Source organism: Protopterus annectens, chromosome 2.part2 (assembly GCF_019279795.1).
Source record: "Protopterus annectens isolate FY-2018-M chromosome 2.part2, PAN1.0, whole genome shotgun sequence".
NCBI lineage: Eukaryota > Metazoa > Chordata > Ceratodontiformes > Protopteridae > Protopterus > Protopterus annectens.
In genome coordinates this window covers 39,084,323-39,110,370 of record NC_056730.1, presented here as the reverse complement: position 1 = coordinate 39,110,370, position 26,048 = coordinate 39,084,323, and positions in this window count along the sequence as shown.

Here is a 26,048-nt window from a genome sequence, read left to right as displayed (position 1 = left end):
CAATTGATTTGAACTGTATGTATACTATAGCCCATTTGCTGGCCGTACGTGATGCAACTGAGGTTTTTTTTTTCTTTGATTTACTTGCAAACAGATTATTAGTGACATCTATGCACAACTGTGACATTTTATTACAATTACCAAATAGTGTTGCATGTAAATGTTTTAACAATTATGTTTTAATAACAATGATGCTTTAGAAAAACTCAAGCTACTTGTCTGGCAATCAGTCTTGTTGTTTATCTTATCTTTCCAACATTTCCTCTAACTATTCATTCAGTCTATGAAGGTCTGAGCTCACAAACTATACTTTATAAACTATAGTTAAATTTTTTTGGCATTTTTTTCATTTAATTTGATTGTGATTTGCATAACTATGCATTTATACTACATTACAATTAGCTTACATGGATTTCAATATATTTTTTATTTATTTATTTATTTATTTATTTAACTGTCCTGCAATTAATTTTACAAAAACTGCTTGACTAATACCATTTGGGATTTTCTTTTTAAAATTCAGAACTTTAACTGTTTGGTGTTACTATACAATTATAAAAAAAATTGTAAAAAAACAAAATAGATATTAGCTTAACTAACACGTTTATATTTACATGATTTATATTTGCTGTTGTATGCCTTTTGCTTTTGTGCATTGTAAACAAATGTACTCTAGATGAAAAGAACATACATGCATGTCTGTTTTGTATCTGTATATCTGAATACAAGCATGTCAGTCTTGTGACTTGAAATCTTTACTTTTATTAACTATTTTCATTTAATTTTATACACTAAAACTGGTGTGTACCTTTTGACTATGCTATTAGAATAGCAGTTATATACTGTACTACTGATAAATGTTTTGCTTTAACTGAATGAAAGTAAAACATTTAATAATGATTTGTCCAGATTCAGATTCTACCATCCTACCATGTATGTTTAACCATTTTCAAAACATAAACATATTATATAATATCAAAAACAAAACGACCGCTTTGTGGACAATTCTCCCTTTTTTAAAGTAGTAAATAAAACAAATGATAGGAGAACACTAAGGCAGAATGCACTACTTCGCATAAGCAATCCAAATATCCAAGAAAGAAAGCTTTTCAAGTATTCACGTTTTACTGGATAACAATATTAGGATGTTCTATTCAAACAGTTAATCCATACAGCAATAATAATCCTCAGGCAGTCTTCACTTCACCAGGGATAAACCAAGGATAAATCCAACAGCAGGTTAACAACAAATGAGCTTTATTCGATCATAAGGCTAGTGCTTTCACCCATAGGGTTTCCTCAGGCCAATAACATTTTCTTTTTGTCAAATTCAATGCTTATATACATACTATTGCCTAACAAATACTGATGTCACATCCTGCCAATTAATTAACTCATACAACAAGATATAAGCAGGTTGGCTTCTAAGTCATGTTTCAGCATAATCAATTACATATTTTTCTTAGTATTCCACAGAAGCATTTAATTTACCTAAAATGCCTACATACTCATAAAATATATTTATTAAAAAATCCTTAAAAGTAACTTCTTCTATATAAAAATATATGAATAAATATGCAACATTAATTTATTAAACTTAAATATAAAAAATAATAAAATTTTTGATATATACATCTATGCCTATGCATACAGGGATTTGATTCAAAATCATAATTTACAATTTATGTTATACTATAAAAGCATATGTATCTGCACATAGAAAAAACATACATCATAACTTTCTACCCTTCAGTACTGGTCTGATGGGTACTCTATCATTTAGCCCTGGGTCATGGTCAGCTCTTAATCTGATGATCCATTTAGTTTAATTTTGTTCTGTCTTGTTCAATATGTCTCCCTGTCTAATTCTTACATTATTATTTTGAATAACCATAAACTTAAATGTGTGTTCCGCGGAAGTATCCAATATATGTTTTGATAGTGCATTATTATGTGCTTTGATCCGAATATTGTATAGGTGTTCTCTTATGCGGTCCCTTAGTAGTCTATCAGTCTTACCTACGTAGAATGCTAAACAGCACCTACAGGTAGCAAGATAGACGACATGGGCGGTATCACAAGTTGCTTGTACAGAAAATGTGTAACATTGCTGAGTAATTGGATGTATAAACCTTGCTGTATCGTCAATGGATGAGCAATATTTGCATTTATAACATGGTTTAGTTACCCAACTTGGTGACTAGACTGATGTTTACCTTCCAATCTGTTAGAGCCGCACAACATCCTATATAAATTAAGTTTATTTTTATATAGGAATACAGGATGATCACCTACTAAGTTTAATATACTAGAATCAACTGTCAATATGTCCCAATATTTCTGATATGCATTTCTTATACTCATCATATCCTGAGTGTGATATATGGATATTCTAAGTCCTTCCACCATATTATTTTTATTTTTATCACCTTGGCTATTTGTAAATTGGATGCTGTTACTCCTGTCAGCAAAATAAGGGTACGCAGTACTTTTTTCTCATTTCATCTACATTTTGAAGTCCTTGGCTTATTTCCTCTAATGTATAAGATCTATCCAATAATTGTTGCTTCAATTTACTTAATTCATTTTTATATCCTGAATCAGGTTAATTCAAGCGTGAAACCCTCAAAGCTTGTCCTTTAATTATGTTCTTAAAAATAAATCCAGGGTGCATACTGGTTCTATGCAATAATGAATTTCTATGGCAGGTTTTCCTGTATATTCCAGTATTTAAAAGGCCACTGGGTAACCTTTCTACATATACATCTAAGTATGATACAAATTTCTTGGAGGCTGCCATAGTAAATTTCAAGTAGTGTGTTAGTGAGTTTATCTGTTCCAAAAATTCTTTAAGTTCTACCTCTTCTGATTTCCAAATGAGGAAGAGGTCATCTACAAAGCGTACATAGAATTGAACATTTTTCTTAAACTGATCCATTTTAAACAAGCACCTTTCTTTCCAATCTGCCATAACAAGATTGGCGTAGCTATTGGCACATGAGGTGCCCATAGCTACGCCATCTTTCTGTATATATATATATATATATATATATATATATATATATATATATATATATATATATATATATATATATATATATATATAATTATTGAATGTAAAAATGTTATTAATCAATACCATTTCCAATAAATCGCATAGCACATCAATATGAGTATAGGTGGATATCAAATTTTCCTGTAGACGTCTACGATTGCATTGAACATCTAACGTCACTAACCAGTAAGTTTCATCAATGGAAGTCTTTGACATCTGATCATATAACATAATTAGAAATTGTTTAGTGTCCCTCAACTCTGTATGGATATTTATTAACCACTGGTCTCAGTTCTGACTCCAAGTACAAAGATATAGGTTCTGTTACCCATCCTCTTCCTGCAACAATGGGTCTCATGGGTGGATCTAAAGGATGTTTGTGAATTTTAGGGACCACTTGTATGCAGGGTATGGTTGGGTTGTTAAACAATAATCATATAGTTTTTCACTGATTTTTCCTTGGTTATGTAAGATCAACAAAGAGATAGATACTTGTTCAACTATTCTGTTTACTTTGTTTAAACCAATCCTACTATAATATTGTTCGTTACTTAGCATATCATTCATGCTTAAAATATATTTATCGGTATCCATAATGACTATAGGACCTCCCTTGTCAGCGGGTCTTATCATTATATTGGGGTCATTCCTTAGGGTTTTTAATGCTATTGTCTGGGTTTTAAATTTCCATACCATTTTCCACTTTTATTTTTTCTTTCATGTTCATGCAATTCTTGTTCAACTAATTTAGAGTATGCATCTATTAATGGATGCAGGTTGGGTATATAAGTACTTGGTTTTCTAAATGGATATGCTTCTTGGGTGCTCTTACCAAAATCTAATTTCAATTGTATATTATGAGCAAATAATTTTAAATCTACTACTGATTCTGTTATGTCGCTTTTAGTAGATGGTATGAATGTGAGTCCTTTTTCTAGGATTATACATTCATCATTAGTGAGCTGTCTACTAGATATATTCCATATCAGAGGTTCATGGTTCTTTGCCACATTTTCTTCAAGGTGGGTCCCACATACTCTTCGTCGGCTATTCACCTTTTCTGCTGTCCCCTGCTCATGGAACGATCCCTCATGGAATGATTTTTTAATAAATATATTTTATGAGTATGTAGGCATTTTAGGTAAATTAAATGCTTCTGTGGAATACTAAGAAAAATATGTAATTGATTATGCTGAAACATGACTTAGAAGCCAACCTGCTTATATTTTGTTGTATGAGTTAATTAATTGGCAGGATGTGACATCAGTATTTGTTAGGCAATAGTATGTATATAAGCATTGAATTTGACAAAAAGAAAATGTTATTGGCCTGAGGAAGCCCTATGGGTGAAAGCGCTAGCCTTATGATCGAATAAAGCTCATTTGTTCTTAATCTGCTGTTGGATTTATCCTTGGTTTATCCCTGGTGAAGTGAAGACTGCCTGAGGATTATTACTGCTGTATGGATTAACTGTTTGAATAGAACATCCTAATATTGTTATCCAGTAAAACCTGAATACTAGAAAAACTTTCTTTCTTGGATATTTGAATTGCTTATGCGAAGTATTGCATTCTGCCTCAGTGTTCTCCTATCATTTGTTTTTATTTACTACTTTACAAAAGGGTGAATTGTCCACGAAGCGGTCATTTTGTTTTTGCTATTTATTACTTTTATCTACTGCTTCGTGAACATGGCAGAATATTCTACATTACCAATTGAACTGCCTTACAAACCGGAAAATGCACAGAATAAGAGAAGCAGATTTGATAATTACGTAGCCGGTGAAGTGAATCCGTTACTTGCCTATGATGTCATATCCGATCAGACGGATAACTGTGCAGCTGACGTGGATTATAAAGGCCTATCGACGCTATTAAATCAAATGGAACTGGACTTTATAAAATTAAAACGCATGCAGTTGCAACGGCAGCATTTCGAAGTCTGCAAAAATCGAAAGATTATTCCAAGAGGGCTGCGAATATTAAAAATGCCCACTACAGATACTTTATATCCGGACTTATTATATATGTGGCAAAAGATCAATATAGAAAGTAGTATACGCTACATGGAACTGTTAAATTACTATTTTTTGCCTCAAGAAGCAGCTTTGAGAGAGCGCGTTAAAGAACAACAGTTGCATTTATATAAAATTTATCCTTGTGAAATTGTAGACAATGTATTTGAAAAGTTATTAGATAATGTTTATTTATATGAAAAGAAATTGTTAGAACAAAAACAGAGTAAGATCGGAAGGGATACACAAGATTTTAGTAAATGACAGGTCTTCACTTGGCCGAGGGTTAATCATAAAAACGACCAACAGAGGACCGGAAAGGAAGAAAAAATGAATGCATATACTATCCCTAATAATCGTGGCTCCACTGTTGAATTTAATAGTGATGAAAATAATGCCAAGCATGGTAATGTTATTTTTAATAAACAGAAAAGAAAAAGCTGTGGTTACCACAGCAATAGTACATCGGGAAAACAATGACAATGATGATAATGAGACCTTTTCTTTAACTTCTAATATAATAGAACAGAGGGAAATAATAGATATTGCTAATACTAATAATATAGCATTAGCAAATGAATCTAACACTGCATTGGAAGTAATGGAACAAGGAATTGTAAATGATGGGTCAATGAGAAGGAAAGCTCCTATTACCACTAGTAAGGGCTCCTTAGGACCTAGTGGTTCTAATGAAATGGCTCCTTTCCCTATAGCAGACAATCGAGAGAGGGGATAGGGATCGTTCCATGAGCAGGGGACAGCAGAAAAGGTGAATAGCCGACGAAGAGCATGTGGGACCCACCTTGAAGAAAATGTGGCAAAGAACCATGAATCTCTGATATGGAATATAGCTAGTAGACAACTTACTAATGATGAATGTATAATCCTAGAAAAAGGACTCACATTCATACCATCTACTAAAAGCGACATAACAGAATCAGTAGTAGATTTAAAATTATTTGCTAGTAATATACAATTGAAATTAGATTTTGGTAAGAGCACCCAAGAAGCATATCAATTTAGAAAACCAAGTACTTATATACCCAACCTGCATCCATTAATAGATGCATACTCTAAATTAGTTGAACAAGAATTGCATGAGCATGAAAGAAAAAATAAAAGTAGAAAATGGTATGGAAATTTAAAACCCAGACAATAGCATTAAAAACCCTAAGGAATGACCCCAATATAATGATAAGACCCGTTGACAAGGGAGGTCCTATAGTCATTATGGAGACCGATAAATATATTTTAAGCATGAATGATATGCTAAGTAACGAACAATATTATAGTAGGATTGGTTTAAATAAAGTAAATAGAATAGTTCAACAAGTATCTATCTCTTTGTTGATCTTACATAACCAAGGAAAAATCAGTGAAAAACTATAGGATTATTGTTTGATTAACAACCCAACCATACCCTGCATACAAGGGGTCGCTAAAATTCACAAACATCCTTTAGATCCACCCATGAGACCCATTGTTGCAGGAAGAGGATGGGTAACGGAACCTATATCTTTGTACTTGGAGTCAGAACTGAGACCAGTGGTTAATAAATATCCATACATATTGAGGGGCACTAAACAATTTCTAATTATGTTATATGATCAGATGTCAAAGACTTCCATTGATGAAACTTACTGGTTAGTGACGTTAGATGTTCAATCCCTTTTTACTACAATACCTAATAAAGATGGAATAGAATGCATTTGTAGACATCTACAGGAAAATTTGATATCCACCTATGCTCATATTGATGTGTTATGCGATTTATTGGAATTTCTGATATGGAATATATCTAGTAGCCAGCTTACTAATGATGAATTATTATTGAGGATTATTATTGCTGTATGGATTAACTGTTTGAATAGAACATCCTAATATTGTTATCCAGTAAAACGTGAACACTTGAAAAACTTTCTTTCTTGGATATTTGGATTGCTTATGCGAAGTATTGCATTCTACCTTAGTGTTCTCCTATCATTTGTTTATATTATAAAATATATTTCTTTTGCACAGATTAGCTGTGTATGCAGGAAGTCCCCAGTCTCTGTCAGTTCAGCTAATTTATTTCCTTTATTCTGCAACTGCTGTTGAGGAGTTTCCTCATAGTCTGCCTGATATGTCCTAGGAGCCTGTTCTGCTGAATCTGAAACTCCTATGCACTTTTGAAAAAAATGTATGTATAACACGTCTAAGCTTCCTGAACTCATTGTGTCTGTCTTTTAGAAGTTTATTACATTCTTTTGTAACAAAATGTACTAGAGATTCTATCAGTAACTGATTTGACTGTTGTTGCAACTCTGAAATAAATTTTTTACATCTGGTGACAACATAACTGTCTGACATTTGAATATAATGTCAACATATTAGTGGCATGCTCTGTATTTTTATGACATTGTACACACAATAAACATATACCACACATGATTTTGTTTCAGATACCAGTCAAATATTGTAATGCATTTGCATAATGCCTTACTATCAACTTGCAATCCATTTGCATAATGCCTTACTATTAACTTGCCCTAATAAAGTTTTACATTTGCTAATATGCAGTATATACATTTATTCTAAATTTATTTTAATTTGCGTGCTCTGCTTCTATGCTGTTCTGGAACCAAAGTTTTCTTAAGACACACAGTCTTGCTGTGCTGTTTACTGCTGAATTAGAGACACAGAGCTTTGCATGACTCCATTTGTAGTCTGTTTAAAGCACCAAGCCTTTCAAATTGCATACTGATAAAGAAATATATTTTGCAGCTGTAAGCACAGTTACAAATAACTTATTTTATAACAAACAACATATACTATTTCTGTCAGATTGTAGCATATATTTACAAAGTTTTCCTTCATTACAGGCATGAATGATGACTTTTACAAAATACCTTTCTTTGTCCTTCTCTCACATAACTGAATTACTACAATTTCTATATAGAGTGCTAGTCACGCACATAGATGATGTTATTTCCTCTTGGTATCTTTTTTGGCCTTCTGTGGGAAGTCACATAATGTCTGTTTTTAGACTTTTCTATTGTCCTTTTGAGATTTACTTGTAAGCACTTTTGCTGATGTGAGGATGCCATTAACAGAAATCTGAAAGGAAACATCTGTACAAGCTGTTCCTACTGGAAAAACATCACGTATTGCTGAATTTATAAAAAAGGATGTCTGTTAATAGATATTTGTTCTGCAAACATGAGAAAATCATGTAATCCTCGTTTTCCAATATTGCTTTGTTAGGCATTTTCTTTTTGATGCTGTGAAGAGAAGCCGGTCTGTTATACATATAGTATGAATGCACATTTTAAACTCTATACATATATTCAAGCAAACTTTTTCTTTCAGCATATTTACAACAGAATTAATTTCAGCCTTATATCCATAATATCCAACAGAGAGAGATAAAACCCCAAAAACACTCATTTACCAAAAATGAAGCAGAGAGCTCAGACCATGATGCAAACTTTGCAGGCGACCAACGAGATCTGAAGAGATGAAGGAGACAGAGGCATTATGGGTAAGGGGAGGAGCTTTGAGCTCAGATCAGATGCTGGATATGTGACAGAGTCAGATCTGATATGGATCTATAACCCACAGGTTGAAGATCAAATGAAGCGTGTTAAACTGTATGTCAGGTGCTGAGCTTCAAGAATGTAATCACAGTGTACTCTGTTGGAGAAGAGCAGAACTTCATATGGACTATATGCCTATGCAAATGTATGTTTTCATGGTAGACATTGGAACATACAGAGTTAACTTGCAAACTCTAAGAAAATAAGTAGAGTTTTACAATTGTATTTACCACAGCTAGAAGACAGAATGTCTGTATCTAGAGTTTCTTTCTGTTGTCTTAAGACAGAAATAATTACTAGGTTTAAAATGTAAAAGTGTTAATTGTTTTAAGACTTCCAGTTTCAGGCAAGCTTCTAAGAGATAAGTGTCAGCTTCTAAGACAGAAGTATTTTTCATAGAGACATGTTAAATTTATTTATTTTATTTTATTTAACATTTGTTGTCCGGGAAAGTCCAACTAGGTTCCACAGATCTTGTTTTCAGCGGAGGCCCGGGAAGAAATGCTCCAGAAGCATGTCTTTAGAATGTGGGAGAAAAACCGGAGTACCCGGAGGAAACCCACGCGAACGCAGGGAGAACATGCAAACTCCGCACAGAAGACTCCCCAGCCGAGAATCGAACCAGAGAACCTCTTGCTGTGAGGTGACAGCATTAACCGCTGCACCACTGCGCCGCCCTTTCTGTAAATTCTGTTGGTATCTGTTTAGCCTGGGAACTAGATGCAAGTGTCAAATAGTGATGTCATCTAGCTAACCCAGCAGTCATGTGTATTATTAATTTAAGAACTATCTGAAAGAGAAAGTCTGCGCATTTTGTATCTTGTCTTGGATCTGTAAGCATCCATTCAGCATTTGCTTGCTCTGTTAAGTAAGACTTAGATCATAGTATCTCTTAGAGATAGATAGAAATATAGTAAGATCAGTCCATATGTTTTTTGTATTTATGTCAGACTGCCCTGCAATGTTCTAAAATATTTCCTGTGATTCTGAACTCTGCTGTCACTGTATTGAGTTACTGAGTATTGCCTTGTTCTGTTATTATTTATTATTAAATATATGTAAACCTTTTAATTGTGGCTGGTTTTGTTTAGAGATATTTAAGCCCTTAGAGTACTTGCATATGCTAATACTGTAAAGGCCAATTCTAAATAGCCTTAGTCTTGGACACACTTACCATTTGGATAATAGTAATATTACACAGTAGAATTGGTCACCCTTTGTAAGGGCCTTATAATAGCTAAGTACTGGTTTGTGGCAGATGGTACTACCGTATAGTCTGGGCAGAAGGGGCATAGCTAGTGAACCTGTGCCAGCCTTCCCCAGGAGTGTCTAAATCAAACCTCAAAGTGTGTGTGTGTCAGCTACTTGGGCAGCAACACGAAGCACTGATTGGACAGAGAGGGTGCTGGAGGTTTTGGCTTGACCACTAGGCTAAGATCTTAACTCTATAGCTGTGCCAGTGGGGAGTTTTATTGGGGATTTGGAGAGAGAGAGGGAGAAACCACCCCCAGACTAACTGTAATCTGTGTGCGCTCTTACGGGAAATTGTACTTTACTGTGTGTACTTATTCCCAATGTGCACATCCCTCACTGGTGTTAGTGGAGAGGATCGAGGCTTCTTGATTACTGGGCCAGTGCAGGGGTGTTACAAAAACAATTGCCCACCACCTGAAGTGCAATAACATACACCCCTACCAAAATGACAGATGTTGCAGCCAACCCTTTGAGGAGGCAAAAACTAACAAATAGGAAAGAATACAGCTAAAAACACAGCATATTTTACAAAGATCAGCAAGTATAAAGCTGTCCCAAGAAGAAAAAGGCCTCCATAATGGGGAAAAAAAAGTACTGGGGGCCAAAGAAATGACTCACATTGCTTTTTATAGTAGGTTTAAAAAAAGAAAAGATGGAAGGTAATGCCCAGTCAGGAACTTATCTGTCTGTTCAGGAAACTGGACTGATGGTGGACCTCCAAAGTGATGAAACATGCTGTACACTTCATGGCATGAACGTTCTGAAGTTTGGCACATGAATGCCATTTATTTCTGATTCTCTGATGTAGGTGGCAGCTATGACATGTTTGGGCTGTACTAAAAGCTTTTGAGGTGGTCCAGTGGGGCCCGATCCTTGGCAGGACATCCCATACAGCTTAGGCTACTACAGCAGTGGATTTAATAAGAACATCACCCCCTTTATTAAGTTCTTTCAATATACCTGCCAATTTCTCTCTCTTTGTAACCACCGTCTCTCTTCTTCCTTCAACTGCTCTACATTTCACACCGTCTCCTCTTCTTTCTTTCTGTTTGGCATACATATTCTCAACAGAATGTTCTAAAATTTTCATAATTTCTTCTTGCTTTCAGCATACTGTATCATGCCTGTTCTTTAACTAGTCATCTTCCTTTCCATGCATTTCACATCCCCTCTCCCAAAACGTATATCCCCTTTTACCCCTTAGAAAAAAATCTTTGCCTGAAAATCATGTCTGTTTTTTCCTTCTATTTTCCTCATAGATTTCTTTCCTTCTGACGAATTTCAAATTTATATACCAGTTTTCTCGTCACTTTATATCAATGTATACCTTTAAGTACATTTTTTCTATATTTTCTTTCTACATTGACTATGGTCAGCCTCATAGTATTACACTTGTATCTCAATGTCTTCCTTTCTTGTCCGATATGATCTGCTTTATCCACTTCACCTGTTAACCTGATCATCCCTTTAACTTCTTTAATAATCTCACCACCCTCACCTATTCTTGTACATAGTGACAAATCATGGTTAAAACATGCTGTTTTCCTGACTCCCTGTACTTCACATAATCCCTCTGATAGCAATAATCAATTTTCGGTTTTTAATATTTGCTTTACAGATCTATACTGCCTCTCTTTTTCTTTGAGGAATCTTTCATATTTTATTATTTCTCTATATACTTTAAAATTCTGTGCTATTTTTTCTGTTCTTTTCCTAAGGTTGCAGTTAAAGTTTACTATAATTACAGCATCCATATTCACTATTTATTTATTGATATTTGTTTACAAGGAAAGTCTATAGACTAGGCAATAACCTGTTTTCAGAGGAGGCCTGGGGAGAAAAGCCTCAACATATTACAATCTTCTTCATATCTTTGTCAATCAAAAGAAGTCTTGCGGACATGAGGGATTGTTGCAGTAAGCAGATTTACTAATGAGCAGTATACATCAGCAGTTTGAGAAATGTTAGTAAGTGAAACTAAACTACTGAGAGTGATGACTACTTTTATCTACAACAAATACTGGGATTGGCAAAACTGTTCACTGTCAGGCTGTATGGATGTTTTAGAATGCTTTCCAATACTTTTTTTAATGCTTTATCATAAACAACCCCCTTTTTCCCATTTTCTACATGGTGTCAGTGTTATGTCAACTGTAGCCATCTCTCTCTCTCTCTCTCTCTCGATTCAGTGCCACTATCCTACCTTCTTTGACAGTCACACCCGACTGTCGCAGGGCTTCCCTCACACAATGAATCTCTCTCTTTGCTGCATGCTCTCATTTCCTCTTGCCTTCTTCTTGTTTGTCCCAAACCTTCTTCACCAGATTATCTCCTGCTTTTCTGCACATGTGCCTGAACCACTGTAATTTGTTCTCTTTGATCTTCTCTGTAACTGGAGTTACTTTGGCCTTGCTCCAATGTCCTCATTTCTTTGTCTGTCCCAGTGTGTATCCTAACACCCATCTCAGGCACTTCATCTCCATCATCTGTAGCTTCCTCATTTGCTCTGCTTTCACTGCCCAGGTTTTGGTACCATATGGTAGTACTGGTTGCACCACTGGTTTGTACACCTTAATTTTCAGCTTCTTTGGCATTCGGTCATACACTAGCTTTCACCTCCTTATTCAGATTTTCCTTCTCCACAACCAGCCCTCGAAGATACTTTGCTGCCATTACAACTGTCTTATCTGTACTTATCCCATGTGGCTTCAGTTTTGCATTCCATTCCTCTATTTTTTGCTAAAGTTCTTGCTCAGAGTTTGCCTGTAATGCCACATTGTCTGTACACAGCAACTTTGTTGATCTGTTCCCTCCAGCCTGTTGGCTGATGTAGTCCCTCACTAGTATGAACAGCAGTGGGCTCAAGAGTTGAACCCTGATGCACATACACTCCCAGTGGGAAGCCCTCTGTCATAATAAACACTTATCATACTTGAGTCATTGGGTCCTTATACATAGCCTGCACTAATTCTACCAATGTTCCTGGGACTTTGACTGCCCAGAGCAGCTTTCTTGGGACCTTGACATATGTTTTCTCCAAGTCTAGGAATGCCGAGTTGGACCCCTTTTCTCATCTATAGCTTCTTCTAAGCTATCTGTCTCACTGCAAACATCAGGTTGGGTCTGCTGCATCCTGTTCTGAATGTGAACTGTTCATCTCCCATCTTGCTTTCTACTACTCTGAGTATTCGTTTATCAGTCACTCTCTCCAGAACCTTCATGGAGTGCGACAGGAGTTTGATACATCTGTACTACCCACAGCTGTGTAGGTCCTTTGTTTTTCTACACTGTCACTAGTATGCCTATTCTCCATTCATCTGGGATATGCCTCTCCCTCCATACTGCTAGGAGAACCCTATGAAGTTATTTCTCCTCTGTCTTACCCAACATCTTGATCATTTCTGCTGTAACCTCATCTGAGCCTGTTGGCTTTCCCCAACTTAGTTTTCCTTAATGCTGTTCTTTCTTCTTCTAGGGTGGGCGCCTCCTCTTTTTGTCATTCTAAGTTGTATCTGGGTTTTTATTCATTCAGAAGCTGCTGGAAGTACTCCTACCTGCCTTTGATTTCCTGAGGGCTGGTGAGCAGATTGTTGCTGGTATCCTTTACAAAGGGTGCCTGACTATCTTCTTTCCTTTTTGTCTTTGCCTTACAACCAGATAGAGTTTTATTTTGCCCTCTACTAAATCACTTTCCAGGAGCTGGTAGGCTGCCTCCGATTCCTTGTTCTTTGCTGTAGCAACTCTTCTATTAGTCTCTTTCTTAGCAACCAGTAATCCTTCTTAGCCTGGTCTGTCCTTTCTACTTCCCACTTTACTTCCTGGACTTCTGCATTCCAAACCGGCTTTCCATATGTACCTTACTTCCATACCTGGCTCGGCTGCACATCTGTTCTGTAGTTCTCACACATGCTGTTTTGAGGAGGTGCTATTATTCTTTTTTAGCTCCATCTATTTCCTGTTTTTCTTGAGGTGCCAGAGCCCAGAGTAATTCCTTGAACTCTTGTGCATTCTCTCCGGTTAAACTTAAAGGTCTTCAACCTAGTCTCTGCTGACCTTAGAGCCTTCTCTGACCAATGCCTGTAGCTGATTGTGGCAACCAGTGGTTTATGCTGCGAGCTGGCTGTTTCACTGGGATGACTTTTCAATCACTAATTCTACTCCAGTGCCCTTTCCTTATTAGGAGGAAGTCTGCCCAAGTTCCATGTTGGCCACTCTTGTATGTGATCTTGTGACTGTCTCACTTGCTGAACCATGTGTTGGCCACCATCAAGCTATTTGCCAGACAGAAGTCTAGAATACCCTCTCCTTCTTTATTCCTGTTTCCCCACCCATGTGGACCAAGGCAGTCCTCATATCCTATTCTGTCTGTCCTGATATGTGTATTTAAGTCGCCCATTATTAACACCATTCCATGTTGTCCAGCTTTATCTAGGTAGGTCCTGCACTGCTGTCTGAATGTGCACTTTTTTTCAGTATCACAACCCTGATGTGGGGCACAGGCTGTGACTATGAATAGTGCCCTATCCTTACATTAGAGTCTAATTGCAATGAGTCTGTCACTAATTCTGATGACATCCCTCACAGTCTTCTGAACCCTCTCTCTCTCACCACAATTCCCACACCATTTCTATGTTGCCGCCCTCCTGTGTAGTAGACTTTGGACCTCAAGCCAAGTGACTTTGCTGCACTGTCCTTCAATCTTGCCTCCTGTATACATAGGATGTCCACTCTCATCCTTACCATCATACCATCTACTGTCAAGGTGCCTCCTGTTAGTGTACCTACACAGAGTGTAGCAATTCTTAGTTCATGTTTGGCAGGTTGATTTATTTTTTGTCCAGCTTTCACACAACAGAGCTACTCCAGGTAACCCAAGCTGGACAACTGGACACTGGCTAACCAGTAGTTTGACTAAGGGCTTTTGGGTTTTATGGCATGCACACACTGGTCAATAGGGGCACATACACCCCTACCACCATTAGCACGAGTCCCTGCCATGGGTTGGTGTAGGCCGAGTCCTCAGCCTACTTATCATTGGCAAATACCCATCTCTAATTTGGTGACATTAGTCAACATGACAAAATCACCTAGAGCCAACTTGTGTTTATACTCTTGAGTGGCCTGCTGTGGCACTATGTGTAGTCTGTGATCTGTATTCTTTTATCTTGATATGCACACAGTTAATGCTCAAAGCAGTTGGTCTATACAACTCTTCCCCCTATAGGGCACCATCTGGAGTCTGTGCTGTTCCCTACAACTCCATTTTTGGGGGAGTATGAAGTGGAAACACTCAGCATATTTTCTGGAAGCTGGACAAATCCCCACAAAGATCAAGGGAGAACACACAAACTTCTTACAGGCATTGGACGGAGGTCAAGCTCGAACCTTGTACCTTGTGCATAAAAGACGAAGACCTTAACCATTATGCCAACTGGTCTCCCCAGGTCCATCATCTATGATGAATATAATCAGTTTCTTTCATAACCAAGTATCACAAATGCCTCATTTATGACAAATACAAACTATTTCTTTCACAACTTATTACAATCCATCTAAGATGAATATAAACTATTTCCTTCATAAACAATGACAACATGAAGGTTGTTTTTCATACTCTAGGTCTTTTACTAGCCTGCAGACTTTATCTCCCATATGTATGCCTTCTCTCTCTTTGGAGCGGTCTTAACTTTGTATCGTCTAATAAGAATTACCTGACAATGTTTCTGAATAACAAAAGAAACTACAGTTGTGCAAGTAAAACTTACCATAGTAACAGATGTTCTAATAGATCACTGTTATACTAGCTTGATCTATATGGGTCCTACCCCTTGTGACTGGCCAGCTTACAAAGCTATAGGGCACCTTCCATGCACTGCAACTGCCAGGAGCTTGAACAGAGCTCTAGAGATATTTGGAGTACAAAAAATGCTTCAGAGCATTTTTTTGACTAGGAGGGACAGAACAGTCCTAAAAGAACAATGCTAGGAAACAAATCCAACAGTAAGTTATGTACAAAAGGGAGAAACATCCACACCCAGGCAACACAAAATAAAAAAGAAACATGGAAAGAAAGAGGCTGACAGGGGTAAGGACCTTGCACTAGCAGTCTATGTGACACTGCAGGTGACCTGCCTCTTGTCCATCTGCCTTAATTCTCTGGATTCACCTCCCCACCCTACCTAGATGGTCCCATCGGGGGTTAGCATTTGGAGTGGAAGTCAGGGTGATTCAACTCCCAGGCTAGGACTAGGAGTGGAGGCTGGAGAATCTGGAGGGGCACCAAGCAGCTAATGGCTAAGCTGCAGTGCTGCAGGAACAAACAGAAATGTAACTGTGAAATACCCATCCTCTCCATCCATTATAGACTTAAAGACTATTTACATCACTCTTATAGTTTTCAGCATACTTTTCCTCCAGCGACGTTTTCATTTTCTCTCATTCTCAGTATGTCAAACTTTTTAGAGTTACTTTTTATTGCCTCTTACTGATCAGGCCTTAGTTCAAACTCAATGCATTATTTGAAAGAAATGTGTTATTTTACATATTACTGTGATGACTTTTAATGGAAAACTGCATTGCTTACCATACTCTGATTCTCCTTGGAGTTAGTCGACTTTTCTGAATCATATTCTCAACTAAGTAATAAAGCAGAATTGCTACTGCAGCAACATATATCACAATGTACAGAATGTACGTGAAGTGGGCTCGATGGAGATGCGTTTCAAACTGCCCCTGAACCTCATCCTGCAAGCAAGACAGGAAAAAGCAAACTTAGAAAAATGAAAGCAATTTCATGAAGACATGATCAAACAAGTTCTCTAAAAATCATTTAACCTCACTGTTTCCATATCTATATAAAATGATTAACAGAACAATAATTTCAGTTTCTGTTAGACAACAGTCATATTAAAACAATGTCACGAAATGCAAGACTGAATATATGGGTATGTACACATGTGTATGAGTATATGTATATAGCATACACATGAAAAACTAAACATTTTGGAAAGATGTAGAAAAATGACAGCTGCTAAAGTCATAGTGCATCATAGAAGGTTGTACACAGAAAATGTCAAAATAAAATGTTAACAGTATAAAGTAATTTATTTCTTTACTTGTAACTTTCAAAAGACTATCAAAAACATTTCAAAGTATGTGACACAACGGTATTACCCTAACATTCTAATCTCATTTTGTGGACCGGGAGTAAAAGCATTCAACTCTTCTAATGTGGTAAAGTGATTGCAAAACTCACATTTGTAATTAAAATATTTAGCAAAACTTTGAAAGTGACAGGTACCAAGTAACGAACCTTAGTCATAAACCTGTATTTGAAAAATAGTATATTCAGCCATGACAGTGTCATTTATTATCACATCACGTTTTTTAATTTTGTATTCATCTACCATCCCTATTTACACGGAATTCACAACTCAAGGACATTTACAAATGCTGCACAAAACCGTTGTCCTATAAATTAGGTAGGAATTCCACTTAAGGGATTTTAAAAATGTTCTGACACATTACACAATGTGAACATATAGGTCTAATGTAAATGCAGATGCAGAATACAGAAAAGTACAGGATGTGGACTTTGGAAGTGAATTTAAACAATAATTAAGCAGAACACCTAAGGTAAAACAAAAGTCTGTTTAACTCAAAATATTTAGGTTATGAATTGTGAGTAACTTTCATCCTCTATAGTCCCTGGTTTGATTCCTTCAGTTATCATGTGTCTACTGTGTGAATCCGAGCAGGTATTTTAAGTAGATAGTGCCCCCAGGTCTTCCCTGTAAAGATTCACTTGTGCTTAGTAGGTTTACCCAGTTAGCAGACAAACAAGCAAGTAAAGAGCATCAACTCACAAAGCGAGGCCCAAACAACAGATTTTTGTTCCCTAGAGGAGCACTCCAACAACACAAAGTATACTTTATATGATGCTGTTACATAAAAGAAGGATGATTTTCCATTTCTCCAGCTCGCTCCCATTACAAGCTCATAGAAAGAGGTCTAATGAGAATAAAGTGATGAAGGGAAACACATGAATGAAAAGTATAAACATAAAATGGCAATAAATTATAGTGCAGTTACCCTGCCAATATATATCTTACACACACACACACACACACACACACACACACACACACACACACACACACACACACACACACACACATTTTGTCCTAGTCCTCCTCTGACCACCAAGCTTAGTCCCCGGGTCATTCAACTGACCCATTTTCCCCTTGGGACAAGAGCCCTAGAGCTCAGCAACAGCAAGAAAAGTTATTACCAAGAACTGGAAAAATGAATCTACTCCAGCTATGAACAAATTTATAAACACTGCATCAGAGGTATGTCAACTTGAAGTTACTATATTCAAAACAAGAAAAAACAGAGCCACCTCTTCCTACAGCACTTGGATGAAATTTTAAAGAACTGCTAGATAAACAGTTGTTAATGTATGTCATCTGAAACATGCAACAATGTCCTGAAAAGAGAAGGTAAGCATCCTGGTTATTAAGACAGTGAAATAAAAGGGAGGGATGCTTGTAACCCTAGGCAAGATAGCTGCTTAAGCCCGGAGTGCTGGAGAAGGCCAATAAAAACATGAAAAAATTGAAGTTCTTATGAAAAATGAGAGAAAAAGAAAAAAAAAAGTTGAGTGTGTGAGAAAGACTAAAACATGTATTAGCTGTCAGCCGTTAAAGTTGCATTAAAGGACAAGTAACTTATTTATTTTGTTCCAAAAGCTGGGAACAGTAGTAGAAGATGTAGGAACAATGACATAAGCAAAAGCAAACCAACAGGCAGAAGTGGCAAAACTGCAGGGGAAAGATCCAGGATTTGAAAAAAAAATGACAAAGCTGTAATAAGGGCGGAGATGCAGGAGCACAGTAAAATACTGGAACTAAAGCACCTGGTTAAAACACAAAAGCAAAAACTGGACTCAACTACAGAAAAGGCACAGGTGTAACATCAGAATCATTGATAGCTAGGAGAAAGTACCCAAAATGGATTTGGAAAGATTGTAATGTAATTACTACTAAAAGTGGTGTAGGGTGTTGAATTCTAAAGCATGAGAGGATAAAATGTAGCAGATGGACCACAGGCAACACATATATGCCCAATAAAGAGGAGGGGTAGTTCCTCAGTAGTTTTTTTCAAATTCTGGGACCAGATGAAAAGAGAAGTAGCAGTTATAACAATGGAGACTTCAATACTATTCTGGAATCAAAAGGGGACAGGATATTCCGGAAGAAAGAATAGAATGTGTAACTGAAACAGGACCTACAGGAGCATATATCTGCACACATACACCTATATATATATATATATATATATATATATATATATATATATATATATATATAGTAAACCATGCAATAGTGAGCATGTGGATTAAGACAGCAGGGGAAAAAGGTAAGGAAGGATGGGAAACAGGTGGACAAGGTATAGATATGTTGATATGTTCTTATTAGGCAGCTGTCTTGGGTGATCATTTACTGTCCAGTCATATAAACCAGAGAGTTTATTGGGTGGATTTGCCACCCTGCTGAAAAAGAACCCTAGTGCTTACCCTGGATGAAAAATTGTAAGCATGCACCCATCCACTCAAGGCAAAACTTGAGAGTGGCCAGTGTGTTATATTGTTTGACATACAAAGGAACTTCTTTCTTAGGTAGGGGATTACTTGGTTAAGGAAACTACCACTCCAAGAAGTCTTGTTTATGTTGTGATGAAGTTCAAGGTCTTTGAAGTAACCTTTTTTACGTATTAGTAGTATTTTTGAGGTGGTAGAGGTCTGGTAGGATAGGATCTTTCATAGCGCGGAACCCAAGGCAGATATCACCACACAAAAACAGTATAAGATAGAGAAAAGCAATAGAATTTATAGTCTCTCCATGTAGCAAAAGAAGCTTAATCCTTCTGATTTTTTTTCATTTAGTAAATGCTGTGGTCTTTCCAGTTGGGCAAGGTGTTTGGAGCAGTACATTATAAGTGGTACACTGCTTTCTATGACTAGCCTGTTGAGCTAACCATAGAGGAGGATTAAGATATCCTTGGGTCTGCAAGATACACCCTTGGTAATTCATTGGGCAAAGTAGAAGGATTTCCTCACTGTAACTGATGCTCGATGATCAAAGGATAGCTCATTGTCAATAAAGTTACCTAGATCTATAATAACCGAGGTGACCTTAAGTGGTGCCACAACTATGCAGCGATTGGTATGATAGACTTGTTTCTTAAATGCAAGTATATTACATTTTTGGCAATAAGCTTTAAACTTAAGGTTAAGACCATAGTTGATACACTAAGTGATGGTTCCGAGACTTCCCTCTTGAAAGAAATTGATCTCTGTGGAGGAGGACAGTTTTTACAAAACTCCACAGAGTTCGGTGAACAGCTACTGCTCTGCTAAAATCAACTGATCAATCCGAGGCACTTATTGTTCGCTACAATAACTTAAGCAGAATTTATTCATTGTCTTTTGCACTTTTGAACTACATTTACTGTACCACTGTCTAGTTGAGCCATTTTTGCTGATTTGTTGCACTTTAATTGCTGTAGGATAGACTAGATTCAGACCTGCTGAATCTAGTTCTGTTTGGATAACTTGAGCACTAAAACCAGGTTAGCTTTGATTGGAGAGGGTTCTCCTGCATCCTCGTGGCACAAAAGTGCAGTTAAAACTCATCTGATTGAAGGCAACTGGAACAGGGCTCAGTTTTGAGCTTTTTATTGGTTAATTTGTTTAATCCTATTGATTATGTTTGCTACACAAGTTCACGTTTGCACAAAGCACACCATCACACATTACCATTCAGAGGCGGTTGCCCTTGGCAGTTATAGACACAAACTGTTTTGTCTGTAGATTTTCCATTAGCACTTAGCTATTGCTCCCATCAGAGAGCTTTCACGATTGTGCCTCACTGACAGGTGATACATTTGGAAAAGCTCCTGAGGTATCAACACAGATCTTACCCACTACCCTTTTGTAACTTTAGACCTCTCCTCCTGTCCTGTCCTCTACTATACCTGATCCTTCTTGTCCTCTCCCTGTTTCTGACGTCATTAAAACTTACCTAGCATTATGAACGGACAATTTCCCACAGCTTCTCTAGCCAGCTTAGTCGACATGGACATCTTGAGGGCAGAAACAACTCACTCTTCTAGTCCACAAATTCAATATATGAGAGATGCACCTATATTAAAAACCTAGAATCCAGGCCCTCTCACTCACCAGTCAGTATATCTGACACAAAGTTTGCCCGCACGCACACCACACCTCCTGCACCAACTGAACCAACAACACAAACCTAGATATGTGGCGGTCCTTACCAGAAGCTCAACTAAACACCAGAGACCTCCCAACACAAACACAAGCATGCTTCACACAATACATCCCCTGCAGACCATAGTGCACGTAACATCTCACACACCAGTGGCCCATAAGGCATAACACTAAACCAAACATCTTATTCACAGGTGACTATATTGTGAGACACACAGATGTCTCTCTCACCAGGCTGGATAAGGAGAAGGTCATGATCAGCTTTCTGTCAGCTGCCAAGATCTGCCACATCACACACGCACTCAAGTCTCTTAAAAACATGACTCCGTCATAGTCCATATTGGTGTACATGACTTGAGACTTACTTCACTGTACTATATGAAGAGAGACATGACTGAGCTCTCTGATTATGTGTCTCAGGCAGTCATGTCCCTGGCCTTAAGCAGCATATTACCATCACCTAGGATGATGCGACAATACAAACAAAAAAATGATTGACCGACTATTGGCTAAGTTTCTGGTATCATTCTAAGAGGATCCAGTACCTGTCAGCCTGGGATGATATAGTCAACAAACCTCGATGCTTTTCAAGAGATGATCTTCATCTGTTACCCCTGTGATTTTAGTTACTGGCTAAAGCTCTTGCAAAATTCCCGATGTAAAGATACCCTCTAAAAGCAACCTCAAGGTTACGCTGCTAAACACTAGAAGTCTAAACCCGAAACTGTACTCACTGGAAGCAGCCCTTACCTTGGAAGATGCTGACATTTGTGCAATCACAGATACCTGGTTTAAGGCTGTGGAGAGCACCCTAGCCATACCAGGTTACATCTCCTTCCACACGTTCAGACCACAAACCAAAGGCGTGAGAACTAAAGGAGGTGATGTATCATTTTTCACTAAAAATAACTTCACCTCTAGATTGGTTATGCAGCACGATTCCCTGGAACTACTTCAGGTGCATCTGACTGTTGGTAAGACCTCACTTCAAGTCACTGCCAGCTATAGGACCCCTCTCGAATCAGGACAGCCACTCAGCCTACTTGGATCTACTTGAGTCAATCAAGATACAACACCCTGGTGTTGGGCGACTTTAATTACCCTTCCATTGACTGGGTAAATTATACGTGTTCTAACTCACTTGCCCAAAGTTTCTTGGATTTTGTTAACTCCAATGCCCTGGATCAGCTGGCTGAAACCCCCCCAAGGGGCTCAAATATTCTGGATCTGGTAAATCACCAACATGGGGGACAGTTGCACCATCCCCAGTGTATTGCCCTCCCTAGTGAGGTCTGACCACAAATCAATATCGTTAAGAGTAACTATAACACCAGACCCTCCCCAGAGCAGCAACTAGAATAAAACGTTTTTTCCAAGGCCAATTGCAACCTCTTATGAGACAGCATAAATAGCTTCACATCCTCTGCCTTCACAGATGAAAAGGACACCTATGCGGAGTTATACACCGATGTGTTATACAAACATCTGTACAATTGTACTGATGCTGCCATACCTAACAGGACCAAAGTAATATCGTCGAGGAGAAACAAACCTGCCTGGTGGACATCTGCCATTAACCGGCTATACAATAAGAGAAAGAAATTGCTGTCTAAGAGCAGGAAGGAAAGGTCTCAAAACTGGAAACACTCCCTTCTCAATTTAAACAAGAAATAGGACTCCTTGTGAAGTCTTCCAAACTACAACTACTAACTACAAATCCAAATTAGCTTCCAAAACTAAGGACAACTATTAGGTGTTTATTAGTTACATCTGTAACCTCAAAGGAAAGTCCCAGATTTGCTCTGATAGTTCTACATATACAGAATCTGTGGATATAGCAAACCTGCTGGTTGACAGATTCAATGAAAATTTCACTCCCCTGTCCCCATCACACATACTCCTAAGAATCCCTACCACCTGTCCATCGCCTAGCATCTCAAAGGAACACATTTTAAACGCACTCTCCAAGAACAAAAATACAGCCGCTATAGGACTAGATAATGTCCTAGGCTGTGTTCTACATGGGTTAAAACAAGAATTAGCAAAATCACTTGGGTACTCTTTTCAATCACAGCCTAAGCACTGGCTTCATCCCAGAGAAATGAAAAACAGCTACCATCACCCCCTTTGCAAAAAGAGTGCCATCCATTAACCCAAGGAACTATAGACCCATTAGCCTGACCAGCCTTATCTTCAAGGCCATGCAGTGAATCATCATGGACCTTATCAGTAAAGATATAGGAAATCTCCAAATGCTTGTCCCTGCCCAGTTTGGCTCTGTCAAGGGGAGATCATGTGGGATTGGTAGACTTCTTTGAGACGCTCTGTCGAGGGGAGATCATGTGGGATTGGTAGACTTCTTTGAGACTGCCACCAAAGCCCTAGACGAGGGTAAATCTGTGCATGCAGCCTACTTGGACTTGGCCAAGGCAGTCAACACAATCCCCCATGCAGGCATCATTGATAAACTTACCCAGTTGCATATCAGCCCATATATTGTCAGGTGGGTTGCAAACTAGCTCACTAACAGAACTCATTCAGTTAAAATAGGGTACTCCACCTCCTCTAGCAGACCCATAACAAGTGGTGTCCCATAGGGATCTGTCCTGGGACACCTACTGTTCAGAATCTACTTCTCCAGGCAAAAACTAAAGGTCTGTGGCTAAGTTTGCAGATGACTACAAACTGGGAGCAGTCACTGAGTCCACAAATGATGTCAACATCCTGCAAGAGGGACTTACACTGTCTAATGATTGGTGTCAAAGTCTTAAGCTAAACGCAAAAAAATGCATCAGCATCCCCTTCGGCAAGGGCAATGTTCCTGCAAACTACCACATAAATAGCAATACCCCAAGCATGCATTCAGTGGTGAGAGATGTAGGCAAACAGGTTGACATGAACCTTAGCTTTGATCACCATATCTCCACAATAATAAAAAGGGCATTTTATATTGCTCATCTCATAAAGGCATTGCCTCCAGGAAAAAAAGAAATTATAATACCCCTGTACTCGTCCCTCATCAGGCCTATAATTGAGTACAATGCTTCCTTTGGTAAGTACCTTTCCAAGCACTTGCAGCAAATGGAGACCACAAAAGTTCCTTACAAAGAAAATTCAGGGCATCCAGCATATGTAATATGTAGACAGACTGAAATCATTGTCACTTTACTCTGTCATACAGACTGTTCAGAGGTAACCTGTGCCTTGCATGTAAGGCAATCTCTGACACTGCTTTAATGGAATGCTGCACATTCACAAATCTCCCAGAGGGTGCCTCATCTTTGGAACAGACTTCCAATTCATGTTAAACAGAGCCCATTGTTGACCCTATTTAAGTGAAATTTGGATGATAGGATGGATGACCAGAAATTCATCCTGGGGGTTCCACCTGTGTCCCTCTTGGACAGAGGCACTAGGTGCTGATTTCAGTGGCTGCATTAAATGGATACTCTTGGGAACAAGGGTTTAACTTGGCTAGGCTTGTAAGGGCCCCATGGCCATTAGCCTAGTAATACCTATGAATAAGAGCATGGGGATGGAGGATAGAAAGGCAATAATGAAATTGGTGACAGAAGTAGTCACAGCTAACAGATAGCATGGAGGAGCTGAGTGAAAATTGGCGGGATGGAGTTAAGGCAGCCCTCAGAGATAGTTTAATGAGGACAGAATAATGAAGGAGGAGGACGAACAAATAGGGAAGGAGATAGAGGCATTGGAAAGAAAACTGTCAAATATCCATAAAGATGCTTGGAAGATTAGAGAGAAGAGATAAGAAAATTAGATAAAAGAAGTCAGGATACAGATGGAACTCTAGAGCACAATCATAACAGCATTACAGACAGAGAGATGGTAGTTTAATGACTACTGGTTGACATTATGGGAAGCACAGGGCAAACAACTGACAATAAAATACAAGACAAAAGATAATGTAGGGAAGTACAGAGAATGGAAAAAGGAAGCTGGAAGGTACAAGGAGATCAGATAATGATTTAGGGATTACTACAGAGAAATATACAAGGAGCAATGGGGGTGAGCCCAATGAATAGGAATGGAAAGGGAAGTGGAATGGATACAAGGAAGGGAGAGTGCAGGAGGAGATCATAAATGTAGACATCAAAGATGGTGAGGAAAAAGGCAGTTCTCAAAATGAAGGAGAGAAATGGATGGACCAGACAGTTTCAGTCTAAAGTTTTACAAGTGGAGTGGGGAAGAACATTGGCTTGCTATGTGTGGGGAATATAACAAGATACAAGAATCATGGAGACTGTCAGACAGTATAATAACACCAACAGTAACATTGATACTCAGTGGAGAAGGGTATGTGGCAGAGGTAGGACTACTCACCCATATGAGTGACTGGATGAGACACTGCAGCAAATAATACCAGAGGGGCCTTATGAGGAATAGTAAAGCAGAGATGAACTCATGGGTGCGAGGTAACATAATTCATGTGTTTGAGAAAGAGAAGAAAGCAAGAGGTGAAGAGAATAGGACTATTTGACCTACAAAAAACTTTTAATACAGTGACATGAAAATTCCTGTGTTGATGCTGAAAAGGAGTGGGGTGGGATGGGGTGGAGTAATTTCACCAGGTGACGAAAAGAATTTAAGTCAGAAGAGTAATAGAAATAACAATAAATGGTGGACTCTCAGAGGTGGTAGAAGTAGGCAGAGGAACCAGACAGGGCTACCTGTTGTTGCCTGTATAATTCACACTAGGGACAGAACAGCTGTCAATACAGGTTAGAATGACAGAGATAGAGGGACTAAGAGTTAGAAAAGAAATGCAGGGTTCAATCCCAGCTCCTGCTCTAAGTTAAGTATATTCTGCTGTTTGAAAATATGAGTGAGGCTATG